The 15,207-nt window shown below is 46.9% G+C and overlaps 1 protein-coding gene across 1 annotated transcript in view; it reads right to left on the minus strand.

Moving 5' to 3' along the window:
• The window catches only part of PKHD1 (PKHD1 ciliary IPT domain containing fibrocystin/polyductin), a 918,515-nt gene that overhangs the window by 210,897 nt on the left and 692,411 nt on the right, over positions 1 to 15,207 (minus strand). The window lies entirely within an intron of this gene.

A 15,207-nucleotide genomic window follows, 5' to 3' on the forward strand; every position in this document is an offset into this window, starting at 1 on the left:
TACTGCACCTGGTACCCCAATACTGAGCCGCTGCTGCCGTATGTGTCCCTATTACTGCACCTGATACCCCAATACTGAGCCGCTGCTGCCGTATGTGTCCCCATTACTGCACCTGGTACCCCAATACTGAGCCGCTGCTGCCGTATGTGTCCCTATTACTGCACCTGATACCCCAATACTGAGCCGCTGCTGCCGTATGTGTCCCTATTACTGCACCTGATACCCCAATACTGAGCCACTGCTGCCGTATGTGTCCCTATTACTGCACCTGATACCCCAATACTGAGCCGCTGCTGCCGTATGTGACCCCATTACTGCACCTGATACCCCAATACTGAACCGCTGCTGCCGTATGTGTTCCAATTACTGCACCTGATACCCCAATACTGAGCCGCTGCTGCCGTATGTGTTTCTATTACTGCACCTGATACCCCAATACTGAGCCGCTGCTGCCGTATGTGTTTCTATTACTGCACCTGATACCCCAATACTGAGCCGCTGCTGCCGTATGTGTCCCTATTACTGCACCTGATACCCCAATACTGAGCCGCTGCTGCCGTATGTGTCCCTATTACTGCACCTGATACCCCAATACTGAGCCGCTGCTGCCGTATGTGACCCCATTACTGCACCTGATACCCCAATACTGAGCCTCTGCTGCCGTATGTGTTTCTATTACTGCACCTGATACCCCAATACTGAGCCGCTGCTGCCGTATGTGTCCCTATTACTGCACCTGATACCCCAATACTGAGCCGCTGCTGCCGTATGTGACCCCATTACTGCACCTGATACCCCAATACTGAGCCTCTGCTGCCGTATGTGTTTCTATTACTGCACCTGATACCCCAATACTGAGCCGCTGCTGCCGTATGTGTCCCTATTACTGCACCTGATACCCCAATACTGAGCCTCTGCTGCCGTATGTGTCCCTATTACTGCACCTGATACCCCAATACTGAGCCACTGCTGCCGTATGTGTCCCTATTACTGCACCTGATACCCCAATACTGAGCCGCTGCTGCCGTATGTGACCCCATTACTGCACCTGATACCCCAATACTGAACCGCTGCTGCCGTATGTGTTCCTATTACTGCACCTGATACCCCAATACTGAGCCGCTGCTGCCGTATGTGTCCCTATTACAGCACCTGATACCCCAATACTGAGCTGCTGCTGCCGTATGTGTCCCTATTACTACACCTGATACCCCAATAATGAGCCGCTGCTGCCGTATGTGTCCCTATCACTGCCCCTGATACCCCAATACTGAGCCGCTGCTGCCGTATGTGTCCCTATTACTGCCCCTAATACCCCAATACTGAGCCGCTACTGCCGTATGTGTCCTTATTACTGCACCTGATACCCCAATACTGAGCCGCTGCTGCCGCATGTGTCCCTATTACTGCACCTGATACCCCAATACTGAGCCGCTGCTGCTGTATGTGTCCCTATTACTGCCCTTGATACCCCAATACTGAGCCGCTGCTGCCGTATGTGTTCCTATTACTGCCCCTGATACCCGAATACTGAGCAACTGCTGCCGTATGTGTCCCTATTACTGCCCCTGATACCCCAATACTGAGCCGCTGCTGCCGTATGTGTCCCTATTACTGCACCTGATACCCCAATACTGAGCTGCTGCTGCCGTATGTGACCCTGTTACTGCCCCTGATACCCCAATACTGAGCGGCTGCTGCCTTATGTGTCCCTATTACTGTACCTAATACCCCAATACTGAGCCGCTGCTGCCGTATGTGTCCCTATTACTGCACCTGATACCCCAATACTGAGCCGCTGCCGCTGTATGTGTCCCTATTACTGCACCTGATACCCCAATACTGAGCCGCTACTGCCGCATGTGTCCTTATTACTGCACCTGATACCCCAATACTGAGCCGCTGCTGCCGTATGTGACTTTGTTACTGCCTGATACCCCAATACTGAGCCGCTGCTGCCTTATGTGTCCCTATTACTGTACCTAATACCCCAATACTGAGCTGCTGCTGCCGTATGTGTCCCTATTACTGCCCCTGATACCCCAATACTGAGCCGCTGCTGCCGTATGTGTCCCTATTACTGCACCTGATACCCCAATACTGAGCCGCTGCAGCTGTATGTGTCCCTATTACTACACCTGATACCCCAATACTGAGTCGCTGCTGCCGTATGTGTCCCTATTACTGCCCCTGGTACCCCAATACTGAGCCGCTGCTGCCGTATGTGACCCTATTACTACACCTGTTACCCCAATACTGAGCCTCTGCTGCCGTATGTGTCCCTATTACTGCACCTGATACCCCAATACTGAGCTGCTGCTGCCGTATGTGTCCCTATTACTGCACCTGATACCCCAATACTGATCCGCTGCTGCCGTATGTGTCCCTATTACTGCACCTGATACCCCAACACTGATCCGCTGCTGCCGTATGTGTCCTTATTACTGCACCTAATACCCCAATACTGAGCCGCTGCTGCCGTATGTGTCCCTATTACTGCACCTGATACCCCAATACTGAGCCGCTGCTGCTGTATGTGTCCCTATTACTGCCCCTGATACCCCAATACTGATCCGCTGCTGCCGTATGTGTCCCTATTACTGCCCCTGATACCCCAATACTGAGCCGCTGCTACCGTATGTGACACTATTACTGCACCTGATACCCCAATACTGAGCCGCTTCTGCTGTATGTGTCCCTATTACAGCCCCTGATACCCCAATACTGAGCCGCTGCTGCCGTATGTGTCCCTATTACTGCCCCTGATACCCCAATACTGAGCCGCTGCTGCCGTATGTGTCCCTATTACTGCACCTGATACCCCAACACTGAACCGCTGCTGCAGTATGTGTCCCTATTACTGCACCTGATACCCCAATACTGAGCCGCTGCTGCCGTATGTGTCCCTATTACTGCCCCTGATACCCCAATACTGAGCCGCTGCTGCCATATGTGTCCCTATTACTGCCCCTGATACCCCAATACTGAGCCGCTGCTGCCGTATGTGACCCTATTACTGCACCTGATACCCCAATACTGAGCCGCTTCTGCTGTATGTGTCCCTATTACAGCCCCTGATACCCCAATACTGAGCCGCTGCTGCCGTATGTGTCCCTATTACTGCCCCTGATACCCCAATACTGAGCCGCTGCTGCCGTATGTGTCCCTATTACTGCACCTGATACCCCAACACTGAACCGCTGCTGCAGTATGTGTCCCTATTACTGCACCTGCTGTGTGGTTCTCTGTGCCTTCTAAATTCTAAATCACCCCTCTATAATATAGTAATGCTGGGTGCAAGTGCCCTTGAAAACAGCGCCCACATTTTGCCCCCTAGAAAGTGATAATGTCCTGTGTGTGTCCCTTTGATAGTCACAGTAACTTGAGTTCCCCTTTAACAATAAGTGCCCACTTTACATTTAATAATGTCCAGAGTCTCCCCCTGTACAGCTCCCCTATACACAGTATGATGCTCTCTTATACACAGTATAATGCCCCCTCACTGTATGGTACCACGCGCACAGTATACTGGCCCCTTAGTAGCCTCCAAACTGTTTGATGGCTCCATCAATGTATAATTGCCCCTTCACTGTAATCTGCACTGTATGATGGCCCCCATAGATAACCTCCATATAGTATAATGTGCCAGATAGTCCTCAATATAATACAAGGCAGCACCCCCATAGGCAGACCCTGTAGTATAAGACAGCACCCCCCCATAGGATAGGCAGATCCTGTAGTATAAGGCAGCACCCCACCCCATAGGCAGATCCTGTATATAAGGCAGCACCCCCCATAGGCAGATCCTGTATATAAGGCAGCACCCCCCATAGGCAGATCCTGTATATAAGGCAGCACCCGCCATAGGCAGATCCTGTATATAAGGCAGCACCCCCCATAGGCAGATCCTGTATATAAGGCAGCACCCCCATAGGCAGATCCTGTATATAAGGCAGCACCCCCATAGGCAGATACTGTAGTATAAGGCAGCACCTCCATAGGCAGATCCTGTTTATAAGGCAGCACCTCCCCATAGGCAGATACTGTAGTATAAGGCAGCACCCCCATAGGCAGATCCTGCACATAAGGCAGACCCCCCATAGGCAGATCCTGTATGTAAGGCAGCACACACCCCCATAGACAGATCCTGTATATAAGGCAGCACCCCCATAGGCAGATCCTGTACATAAGGCAGCACCCCCCATAGGCAGATCCTGTACATAAGGCAGCACCCCCCATAGGCAGATCCTGTTTATAAGGCAGCACCCCCCATAGGCAGATCCTGTATATAAGGCAGCACCCCCCATAGGCAGATCCTGTATATAAGGCAGCACCCCCCTATAAGCAGATCCTGTACATAAGGCAGCACCCCCCATAGGCAGATCCTGTTTATAAGGCAGCACCCCCCATAGGCAGATCCTGTATATAAGGCAGCACCCCCCATAGGCAGATCCTGTATATAAGGCAGCACCTCCCCATAGGCAGATCCTGTATATAAGGCAGCACCTCCCCATAGGCAGATACTGTAGTATAAGGCAGCACCCCCATAGGCAGATCCTGTATATAAGGCAGCACCCCCCATAGGCAGATCCTGTAATATAAGGCAGCACACCCCATAGGCAGATCCTTTATGCAAGGCAGCAAACCCCCCCATAGGCAGATCCTGCATATAAGGCAGCACCCCCATAGGCAGATCCTGTAGTATAAGGCAGCTCCCCCCATAGGCAGATCCTGTATATAAGGCAGCAACCCCCATAGGCAGATCCTGTAATATAAGGCAGCACCCCCCCCCATAGGCAGGTACTGTATGTAAGGCAGCAAACCCCCCATAGTCAGATCCTGTATATAAGGCAACACCCCCCATAGGCAGATCCTGTAGTATAAGGCAGCACCCCCACAGGCAGATCCTGTAGTATAAGGCAGCACCCCCATAGGCAGATCCTGTATATAAGGCAGCACCCCCCATAGGCAGATCCTGTAATATAAGGCAGCACCCCCCATAGGCAGATCCTGTATGTAAGGCAGCAAACCCCCCATAGGCAGATCCTGTATATAAGGCAACACCCCCCCAAAGGTAGATCCTGTATATAAGGCAGCACCCCCCATAGGCAGATCCTGTATATAAGGCAGCACCCCCCATAGGCAGATCCTGTATATAAGGCAGCACCCCCCATAGGCAGATCCTGTATATAAGGCAGCACCCCCCATAGGCAGATCCTGTATATAAGGCAGCACCCCCCATAGGCAGATCCTATATATAAGGCAGCACCTCCCCATAGGCAGATACTGTAGTACAAGGCAGCACCCTCAATAGGCAGATCTTATATATAAGGCAGACCCCCATAGGCAGATCCTGTATGTAAGGCAGCACACCCCACATAGGCAGATCCTGTATATAAGGCAGCACCCCCATAGGCAGATCCTGTATATAAGGCAGCACCCCCTATAGGCAGATCCTGTAATGTAAGGCAGCACCCCCCATAGGCAGATCCTGTATGTAAGGCAGCACACCCCCATAGGCAGATCCTGTATATAAGGCAACACCCCCCCATAGGCAGATCCTGTAGTATAAGGCAGCAAACCCCCTTTAGGCAGATCCTGTAGTATAAGGCAGCACCCTCCATAGGCAGATCCTGTAGTATAAGGCAGCACCCTCCATAGGCAGATCCTGTATGTAAGTCAGCACACCCCCCATAGGCAGATCCAGTATATAAGATTGCACCCCCATAAAAAAACACAATAAATACTAACCTCTCCGCTCCCTGCTCCAGCTCATCCGCTGACAGTGGGCACCGGGCGGTGACGTCATTGTGCCCACTGTCAGACGATGTGGGGGATGATGGGAGAAGGAGCGCGGTCAGCTGTATTGGCTAAATGCCGATACAGCTGACCTTGCGATGATGGCAGGGGCCCACTGCTGGCACTGGGCCCCCCGCCTGCTCAGGGTCCCCATAGCGGCAGACCAGGGAGATTGATTCTCCCTGCTCTGCGGCAGAATGTAACTGTATCGGCGTGCTGCGCGCACCGATGCAGTTTCAGTAGCATAGCTCCGGGTGGTCCCCCTCAGAGTGCGGGGCCCGGGGAGATGGCTCCTCTGCCCCCCGGTAGCTAGGCTACTGGATGAGACCAAAAGACAAGCCAGGGCTCAAAACCAAGAAGTTAGAATAGAAGTATGAAACGACAAGTCTGAAAAAGAACGATAAAGTCGAAAAGCAAGGCTCAGGTATACATCATGTATCATGAGTATGCTGACTCAGTAGTTACCACTGCGCTGGGGCCTTGGGTTCAAATCCCACCAAGAACAACATCTGCAAGGAGTTTGAATGTTCTCCATGTTGGTGTTGGCTTCCTTCGGAAAATCAAGTTTCCTCCTACGCTTCAAAGACAAATTGATAAGGAATGTAGATTGTGAGCCCCAATGGGGACAGTCATAAGAATGTCTGTAAAGTTCTGTGGAATATGAAGGTGCTATGCAAGTAAATGAAAGACCTACTGAGTGACTTTACAGTTCACCAATTTGGCTAGTGCCCACTACTAAGGCCGGGGACACACACAACGTATAAAAAAACGGACCGTTTTTGATGGATGAGAATCGCACAAATGTTACCAAAACATTGATCCGTGTGCAGTGCGAGGATGCGATTTTCTCGCATCAAATGATCCGTGTGACATCCGTATGGCATCCGTACTGCGTGTTTTTATCGCAGGCTTGCAAAACCAACATACGGCTATACAAGGGATCCATGTGACAAAAAAAAAAACATATATACTGTCTATATATATATATATATATATATATATATATATGTCAGTAGACAGATATATGTATATATATTAATATTTCATCCAGCGCGATATAGCAGAAAGCCGGTAATTCAATTACCGGCTTCTGCTTTCTCCTTCCTAAAACCCGACATGATTTGAGACCTGGTTTACATACAGTAAACCATGTCTTCTCCCCATTTTTTTTGCATATTCCACACTACTAATGTCAGTAGTGTGTGTATGCAAAATTTGGCCATTCTAGCTATTAAATTAAGGGGTTAAATGGCGGAAAAAATTGGTGTGGGCTCCCGCACAATTTTCTCCGCCAGAGTAGTAAAGCCAGTGACTGAGGGCAGATATTAATAGCCTGGAGAGGGTCCATGGTTATTGGCCCCCCCTGGCTAAAAACACCTGCCCCCAGCCACCCCAGAAAAGGCACATCTGGAAGATGCGCCTATTCTGGCACTTGGCCACTCTCTTCCCATTCCCGTGTAGCGGTGGGATATGGGGTAATGAAGGGTTAATGCCACCTTGCTATTGTAAGGTGACATTAAGCCAAATAAATAATGGAGAGGCGTCAATTATGACACCTATCCATTATTAATCCAATACTAGTAAAGGGTTAAAAAAATACACAAACACATTATTAAAAATTAATTTAATGAAATAAACACAAAGGTTGTTGTAGTAATTTATTCTACTCTCAATCCACTCACTGAAGACCCTCGATCTGTAAATAAATAAAAAATAATAAACCAACAATATACATACCTTCCGAGGATCTGGCACGTCCAACGATGTAGATCCATCTGAAGGGGTTAAAATATTTTGCAGACACGAGCTCCGCTAATGCAGGCTGCTCATTTCTGCAAAACCCCGGCGAATGAAGCTAAATATAGGTCAATGATCTATATTTAGCTTCATTTGCGGTGAGGCGCCCTCTGCTGGTTGTCCTCATATGAACTCGAGCCAGGGAGCTTTCTAGGAAAGTTCCCACGATCTAGGAACAACCAGCAGAGGGCGCCTCACCGCAAATGAAGCTAAATATAGATCATTGACCTATATTTAGCTTCATTCGCTGGGGTTTTGCAGAAATGAGCATCCTGCATTAGCGGAGCTCGTGTCTGCAAAATAGTTTAACCCCTTCAGATGGATCTACATCGTTGGACGTGCCAGATCCTCGGAAGGTATGTATATTGTTGATTTATTATGTTTTTTTGATTTACAGATCGAGGGTCTTCAGTGAGTGGATTGAGAGTAGAATAAATTACTACAACAACCTTTGTGTTTATTTCATTAAATTAATTTTTAATAATGTGTGTGGTTTTTTTTTAACCCTTTACTAGTATTGGATTAATAATGGATAGGTGTCATAATTGACGCCTCTCCATTATTAATTTGGCTTAATGTCACCTTACAATAGCAAGGTGGCGTTAACCCTTCATTACCCCATATCCCACCGCTACACGGGAATGGGAAGAGAGTGGCCAAGTGCCAGAATAGGTGCATCTTCCAGATGAGCCTTTTCTGGGGTGGCTGGGGGCAGATATTTTTAGCCAGGGGGGGGGCCAATAACCGTGGACCCTCTCCAGGCTATTAATATCTGCCCTCAGTCACTGGCTTTACTACTCTGGCGGAGAAAATTGTGCGGGAGCCCACGCCAATTTTTTCCGCCATTTAACCCCTTAATTTACTAGCTAGAACGGCCAAATTTTGCATAGACACACTACTGACATTAGTAGTGTGGAATATGCAAAAAAAAATGGGGATATGAGATGGTTTACTGTATGTAATCATGTCTCATACCATGTCGGGTTTTAGGAAGGAGGAAGCAAAAGCCGGTAATTGAATTACCGGCTTTAAAGCTATCTAGCGCTGGAAGAAATATTAATATATATATACATATATATATATATATGTCTCACTGACATATATATATATATATACCTATTCTATGTGTACACATTTATTCGACCTATTCTATTCTAAGCTGTCAGTGTGATTTTACTGTACACCGTACTGAATTGCCGGCTTTTCTCTCTAACACCGCTGCGTATTCCTCGCAAGTCACACTGCTGGTCCGTGTGTGATCCGTATTTTTGGGGCTACCATAGACTTTCATTGGCGATTCTCGGCCGAGAAACGCTGACAATCGCAGCATGCTGCGATTTCACTCGGATCCTGAATACGGCCGAGAAAATATCGGATGATGGGAGCTGCCCCATTGATTAACATTGGGACGAGTGCTCTGCGATTTTTTATCGCATTGCACTCGTCCGTATTACGGTCTAGTGTGACCCCGGCCTAAGACTGTGTTTCCACAATGAGCTTTTGGTGAGTTTTTGATGTAGATTTTCTGAACCATTTCTGAACCCATTAAATAAAATAGATTACTTGCATTTTTTTTTAAATATGCAGCAAAAAAACTCTTTATGGGAACGTAGCCTAAAGAAACAAATAAAAAAAAATCCTCTAAATCATGGACATGTAGATCAACACTTTGACAAAGTTGAATGCCTATCAGCTCATGATTGGAAAATTGAAAACTCTAAAGTCTAGATTGTTTGTTCAACCATACATTTATTACAAAGATGAAGGCATGTTCTCAGTGGGATGGTAATGAAGACAATATTTAAAGATCTTTGCCTTGACTCCACTTCAACCTATTGAGAAACATGCGTCCCTCCACTGCGAGCTGGCAAAATTCTTTTCGTAAAGTATTCATGAATGAAATCCCGTTGTTCTTGGGAATCTGGCTGCCTCAATATCCTGTTTGAAATACAGCTGTCTATCTCTGTAAGATCTGCAGACATTTTGTATGATTGTTCTACCTCCTCCTAAAGTCCCATCTTATTAGTGCGGCTCCTTCAGTGCAAAAACAGACGGATTTCCAAAAAAAACTCGTAATCAAAACAGACAGAATGAAAAGAAAACAAACCAATAGCGTCCCTATCCTACGATAACACTGTGTTTCTGGTATTTGCCAGGCTTGGAGAAAAATCAAAATAAATGAAGGAAATGTGTATCTCATTAAATGCTAATATTTGGAAAAGAAGAATATGATGAAATGCTTCCAATTTCTTCTTACAAGAACCCTGCAAATAATTTTCAGAGCTTTTCTTGCGTCTAATTTTGGACCCTTTGAAGATCTTCCTCATGTGGGAAAGAAGATAAAAATAAGACTGCAGGAACCTCCAAATCTTAGTGAAAATCTCGGATTCGGTAGCAAAGGTCAGATCCGAGGTGCCTCGTTACTTTGAAGAAATATGTTACGGATATTGTCACGGATGTTTTAGATGAGGCGGTTATTGACATGGAATATAAATAAGAAAACATAAAGATAGAACTTGGAATTTTGACCCTGGTTGATCTGAAAACACTTTGAAAAATGCAGTATATGGAAAAGTAAGTGAATGAAATGGATTGGAATTAAAATATTGAAATCAGTCAATCTATCAGGACCGGACTGGCCATTGGGCAAGTCAGTCAGGAAAATGCCAGATGGGTCCGGGCCGGGCCTTGGGTTGCATCGATTTGATGCAACACTGTTTAGAGTATTGGCATCTTAGGACGCTGGTACTGTTGAAAGCTCTTGTAGAGCACAAAAGCACCAAAAATATTAGTAACCTGGAAGCCACCAGGAATGGGTAAAGATTCCTAATGAATGTTGCCAGAAACTAGTGTCTGGGTATGCAACACATTTGAAGCAGGTCATAACAGCCGAAAAGGGAATCCTCAGGATGCTGGTACTGTTGAAAGCTGTTGTGGACTACAGAGCCATCAAGAATATTAGAGAACTGGAAGCCACCAGGAACAGGCAAAGAATCCTCAGGAATGCTGCCAGAAACTGATGTCTGGTTAGGCAACACATTTGAAGCAGGTCATAACAGCCAAAAAGGGCATCCTCAGGATGCTGGTACTGTTGAAAGCTGTTGCAGACTACAGAGCCATCAAGAATATTAGAGACCTGGAAGCCACGAGGAATGGGCAAGGATTCCTCAGGAATGCTGACAGAAACTGGTGTCTGGTTATGCAACACATTTGAAGCAGGTTATAACAGCCGAAAAGGGAATCCTCAGGACGCTGGTACTGTTGAAAGCTGTCGTGGACTATAGAGTCATCAAGAATATTAGAGACCTGGAAGCCACCAGGAATGGGCAAAGAATCCTAAGGAATGTTGCCAGAAGCTGGTGTCTGGTTATGCAACTGCAGCACCCCAGAGATCTGGTCGTTGCAGTATGACGCTCTGCCACTAAGGGGAGTGATGGTACGTCTGATGGCACTAAAGGAGTTCTACTGACCAGGTATCACCAGCACACATTACACTTCACACTCCGGCCACTAGGGGGAGAAAAAGGCTTTATTTATTGGGCCACTCCTCACACTGGTAAAACTAGGGGTTGGATAGGAAGTTAGTCAGAAGCTGACTGGGTTGGATTCAGGCAACATCCCATGGCAGGGGGTGTTGCAGGGAGAAGATTCAGGGGGGTCCCTGTCAGGCGTGGGAACCTGGCAGGTACCTAGCGACCAGAACAGAATGTTACGGAACTGCGCCTGCACTACCTTGCGGCGGCATCCTAAGAAAGAGACTCGAAGCAAAGGATATTGTGGAACAGTGAGAAACGAGATCAAGCACAAAAGAGAACCAGTAGGAGTCGTGTCCCGAGAACGGCAACATCTTACTGAGGCGCGTAGCCGGTGGCTGGAACACCAAGGAAGTAACTGACTCTATGCCTTACTTCAAACTCCGCAGGACAGTTAATTATAGGTTGGCTGTCTACCTTAAATTTCCTACGAAGACATAGGGGGCAACACGTGGAGAGGGGCGTCTCTAGGGTCCCGGAAGAGCTCCGAGCCTTCCCGTCATACGGGTGCGTCCTAGCCATAACATACCTGGGGGATGAGAAACTAGTAACATCTGGAACGGGATAGAAAGAAAGAGAAAGAACTAGAAAGAACGAACGAACGAACTAGAACAGAAGTTGTGAGGACTATACCGAATGCTCAGCAGGGAAGCACTACAACACACAGGCGCTAGTGGTAGGCCACGATTTCCACCTGCAAAGGGAACTCTGGATGTGCCATCAGACCGGCCGATCTCAGACAGCCCTGTTAACTGTGCTCTGGATTGCAGATCCTGAAGTCTTCAATAAAGAGGTAAAGAGACTGCAACCCTGTGTCCTCGTTATTGTCTGCACCTCACACCATCACCATCCACCTTACTGGGAAGCCCTGGGGACATACCTGTGGGAAGTTACACCATCTAGCTGCCATCACATCACCCCAGTGGACCCCAAGCAGCGTTGGTCATCCTGACCGAATACCACAGGTGGCGTTATGAAAACCTTGACAGACTCCTTTCACCTTTCATTGGACGCCCCTTAGCAGGGTCACGGACCGGGTCCAGCCACCGTGACATCCCCAGAACTGAGACAGAGAGGACCGGTACCGAGTAACCTGTGGCCCTGTGTCTGGGGCACTTCACAACACATTTGAAACAGGTCATAACAGCCAAAAAGGGCATCCTCAGGACACTGGTACTGTTGAAAGCTGTTGCGGACTACAGAGCCATCAAGAATATTAGTGACCTGAACGCTAACCAGGAATGGGCAAGGATTCCTCAGGAATGCTGCCAGAAGCTGGTGTCTGGTTATGCAGCAGGTTATAACAGCCACAATGGGCGCTACTAAGTGTTAACTATGTTTGTCAAGAAAGTGATAAATAATTCTGAGACTGCAGTTATCAGTAAAAGTAGCATTTTGTGTCCAGCTATTCACATTGTTTGTATTTAATTGGTTTATTGCACACAGCACAAAGGTTGCGCATTTTGCTAGTAAACTGAATTTGCAATTGTACAATTTGCTTCCTGCAGCGACACTAATTTATTTAATTACCTCTGTGTCTTCAACACATGGATAAAATTGCATAAAGCAACTGCTTTGTAGGACGCTATATTTGGTTTCCCTCATTCATGCCCTCTTGTCTTAGGCCGGCTTCACACTTGCGAGTTTTACGGACGTAAGAGCGCAGAAACTACGTCCGTAAAACTCGCAAAAAATACGGCACAATTATTCTCTATGCCCCTGCTCCTATCTGCCGTATTTTACTGATCAGTATTATACGGCTTTCTACGGCCGTACAAAATCGCAGCATGCTGCGTGCGTTTGTCACCGTACTGCGCAAGAAATACGCCAATGAAAGTCTATGGAAGCGTGAAAAATACGGATTACACACGGACAAGCAGTGTGACTTGCGAGACATACGCAGCGGTGTTAGCGAGAAAAGCCGGCAATTCAGTGCGGTGTACAGTAAAATCACACTGACAGCTTCCAGTCCAATAGGTAGAATAAATGTCTACACATAGAATAGGTATATATATATACAGTGGGGCAAAAAAGTATTTAGTCAGTCAGCAATAGTGCAAGTTCCACCACTTAAAAAGATGAGAGGCGTCTGTAATTTACATCATAGGTAGACCTCAACTATGGGAGACAAACTGAGAAAAAAAAATCCAGAAAATCACATTGTCTGTTTTTTTATCATTTTTTTTGCATATTATGGTGGAAAATAAGTATTTGGTCAGAAACAAACAATCAAGATTTCTGGCTCTCACAGACCTGTAACTTCTTCTTTAAGAGTCTCCTCTTTCCTCCACTCATTACCTGTAGTAATGGCTCCTGTTTAAACTTGTTATCAGTATAAAAAGACACCTGTGCACACCCTCAAACAGTCTGACTCCAAACTCCACTATGGTGAAGACCAAAGAGCTGTCAAAGGACACCAGAAACAAAATTGTAGCCCTGCACCAGGCTGGGAAGACTGAATCTGCAATAGCCAACCAGCTTTGAGTGAAGAAATCAACAGTGGGAGCAATAATTAGAAAATGGAAGACATACAAGACCACTGATAATCTCCCTCGATCTGGGGCTCCACGCAAAATCCCACCCCGTGGGGTCAGAATGATCACAAGAACAGTGAGCAAAAATCCCAGAACCACGCGGGGGGACCTAGTGAATGAACTGCAGAGAGCTGGGACCAATGTAACAAGGCCTACCATAAGTAACACACTACGCCACCATGGACTCAGATCCTGCAGTGCCAGACGTGTCCCACTGCTTAAGCCAGTACATGTCCGGGCCCGTCTGAAGTTGGCTAGAGAGCATTTGCATGATCCAGAGGAGTTTTGGGAGAATGTCCTATGGTCTGATGAAACCAAACTGGAACTGTTTGGTAGAAACACAACTTGTCGTGTTTGGAGGAAAAAGAATACTGAGTTGCATCCATCAAACACCATACCTACTGTATAGCATGGTGGTGGAAACATCATGCTTTGGGGCTGTTTCTATGCAAAGGGGCCAGGACAACTGATCCGGGTACATGAAAGAATGAATGGGGCCATGTATCGTGAGATTTTGAGTGCAAACCTCCTTCCATCAGCAAGGGCATTGAAGATGAAACGTAGCTGGGTCTTTCAACATGACAATGATCCAAAGCACACCGCCAGGGCAACGAAGGAGTGGCTTCGTAAGAAGCATTTCAAGGTCCTGGAGTGGCCTAGCCAGTCTCCAGATCTCAACCCTATAGAAAACCTTTGGAGGGAGTTGAAAGTCCGTGTTGCCAAGCGAAAAGCCAAAAACATCACTGCTCTAGAGGAGATCTGCATGGAGGAATGGGCCAACATACCAACAACAGTGTGTGGCAACCTTGTGAAGACTTACAGAAAACGTTTGACCTCTGTCATTGCCAACAAAGGATATATTACAAAGTATTGAGATGAAATTTTGTTTCTGACCAAATACTTATTTTCCACCATAATATGCAAATAAAATGTTAAAAAAACAGACAATGTGATTTTCTGGATTTTTTTTTCTCAGTTTGTCTCCCATAGTTGAGGTCTACCTATGATGTAAATTACAGACGCCTCTCACCTTTTTAAGTGGTGGAACTTGCACTATTGCTGACTGACTAAATACTTTTTTGCCCCACTGTATATATGTCAGTGAGACACATATATGTATATATATTAATATTTATTCCAGCGCTATACAGCTTGAAAGCCGGTAATTCAATTACCGGCTTTTTCTTTCTCCTTCCTAAAAGCCGACATGATTTGAGACATGGTTTACATACAGTAAACCATGTCTTCTCTCCATTTTTTTGCAGATTCCACACTACTAATGTCAGTAGTGTGTATCTGCAAAATTTGGCCGTTCTATCTACTAAATTAAAGGGTTAAATGGCGGAAAAAATTGGCGTGGGCTCCCGCGCAATTTTCTCCTCCAGAGTAGTAAAGCCAGTGACTGAGGGCAGATATTAATAGCCTGGAGAGAGTCCACGGTTATTGGCCCCCCCCTGGCTAAAAACACCTGCCCCCAGCCACCCCAGAAAAGGCACATCTGGAAGATGCGCCTATTCTGGCACTTGGCCACTCTCTTCCCATTC

This window comes from Ranitomeya imitator, chromosome 5, assembly GCF_032444005.1.
Source record: "Ranitomeya imitator isolate aRanImi1 chromosome 5, aRanImi1.pri, whole genome shotgun sequence".
NCBI classification, from domain to species: Eukaryota; Metazoa; Chordata; class Amphibia; order Anura; family Dendrobatidae; genus Ranitomeya; species Ranitomeya imitator.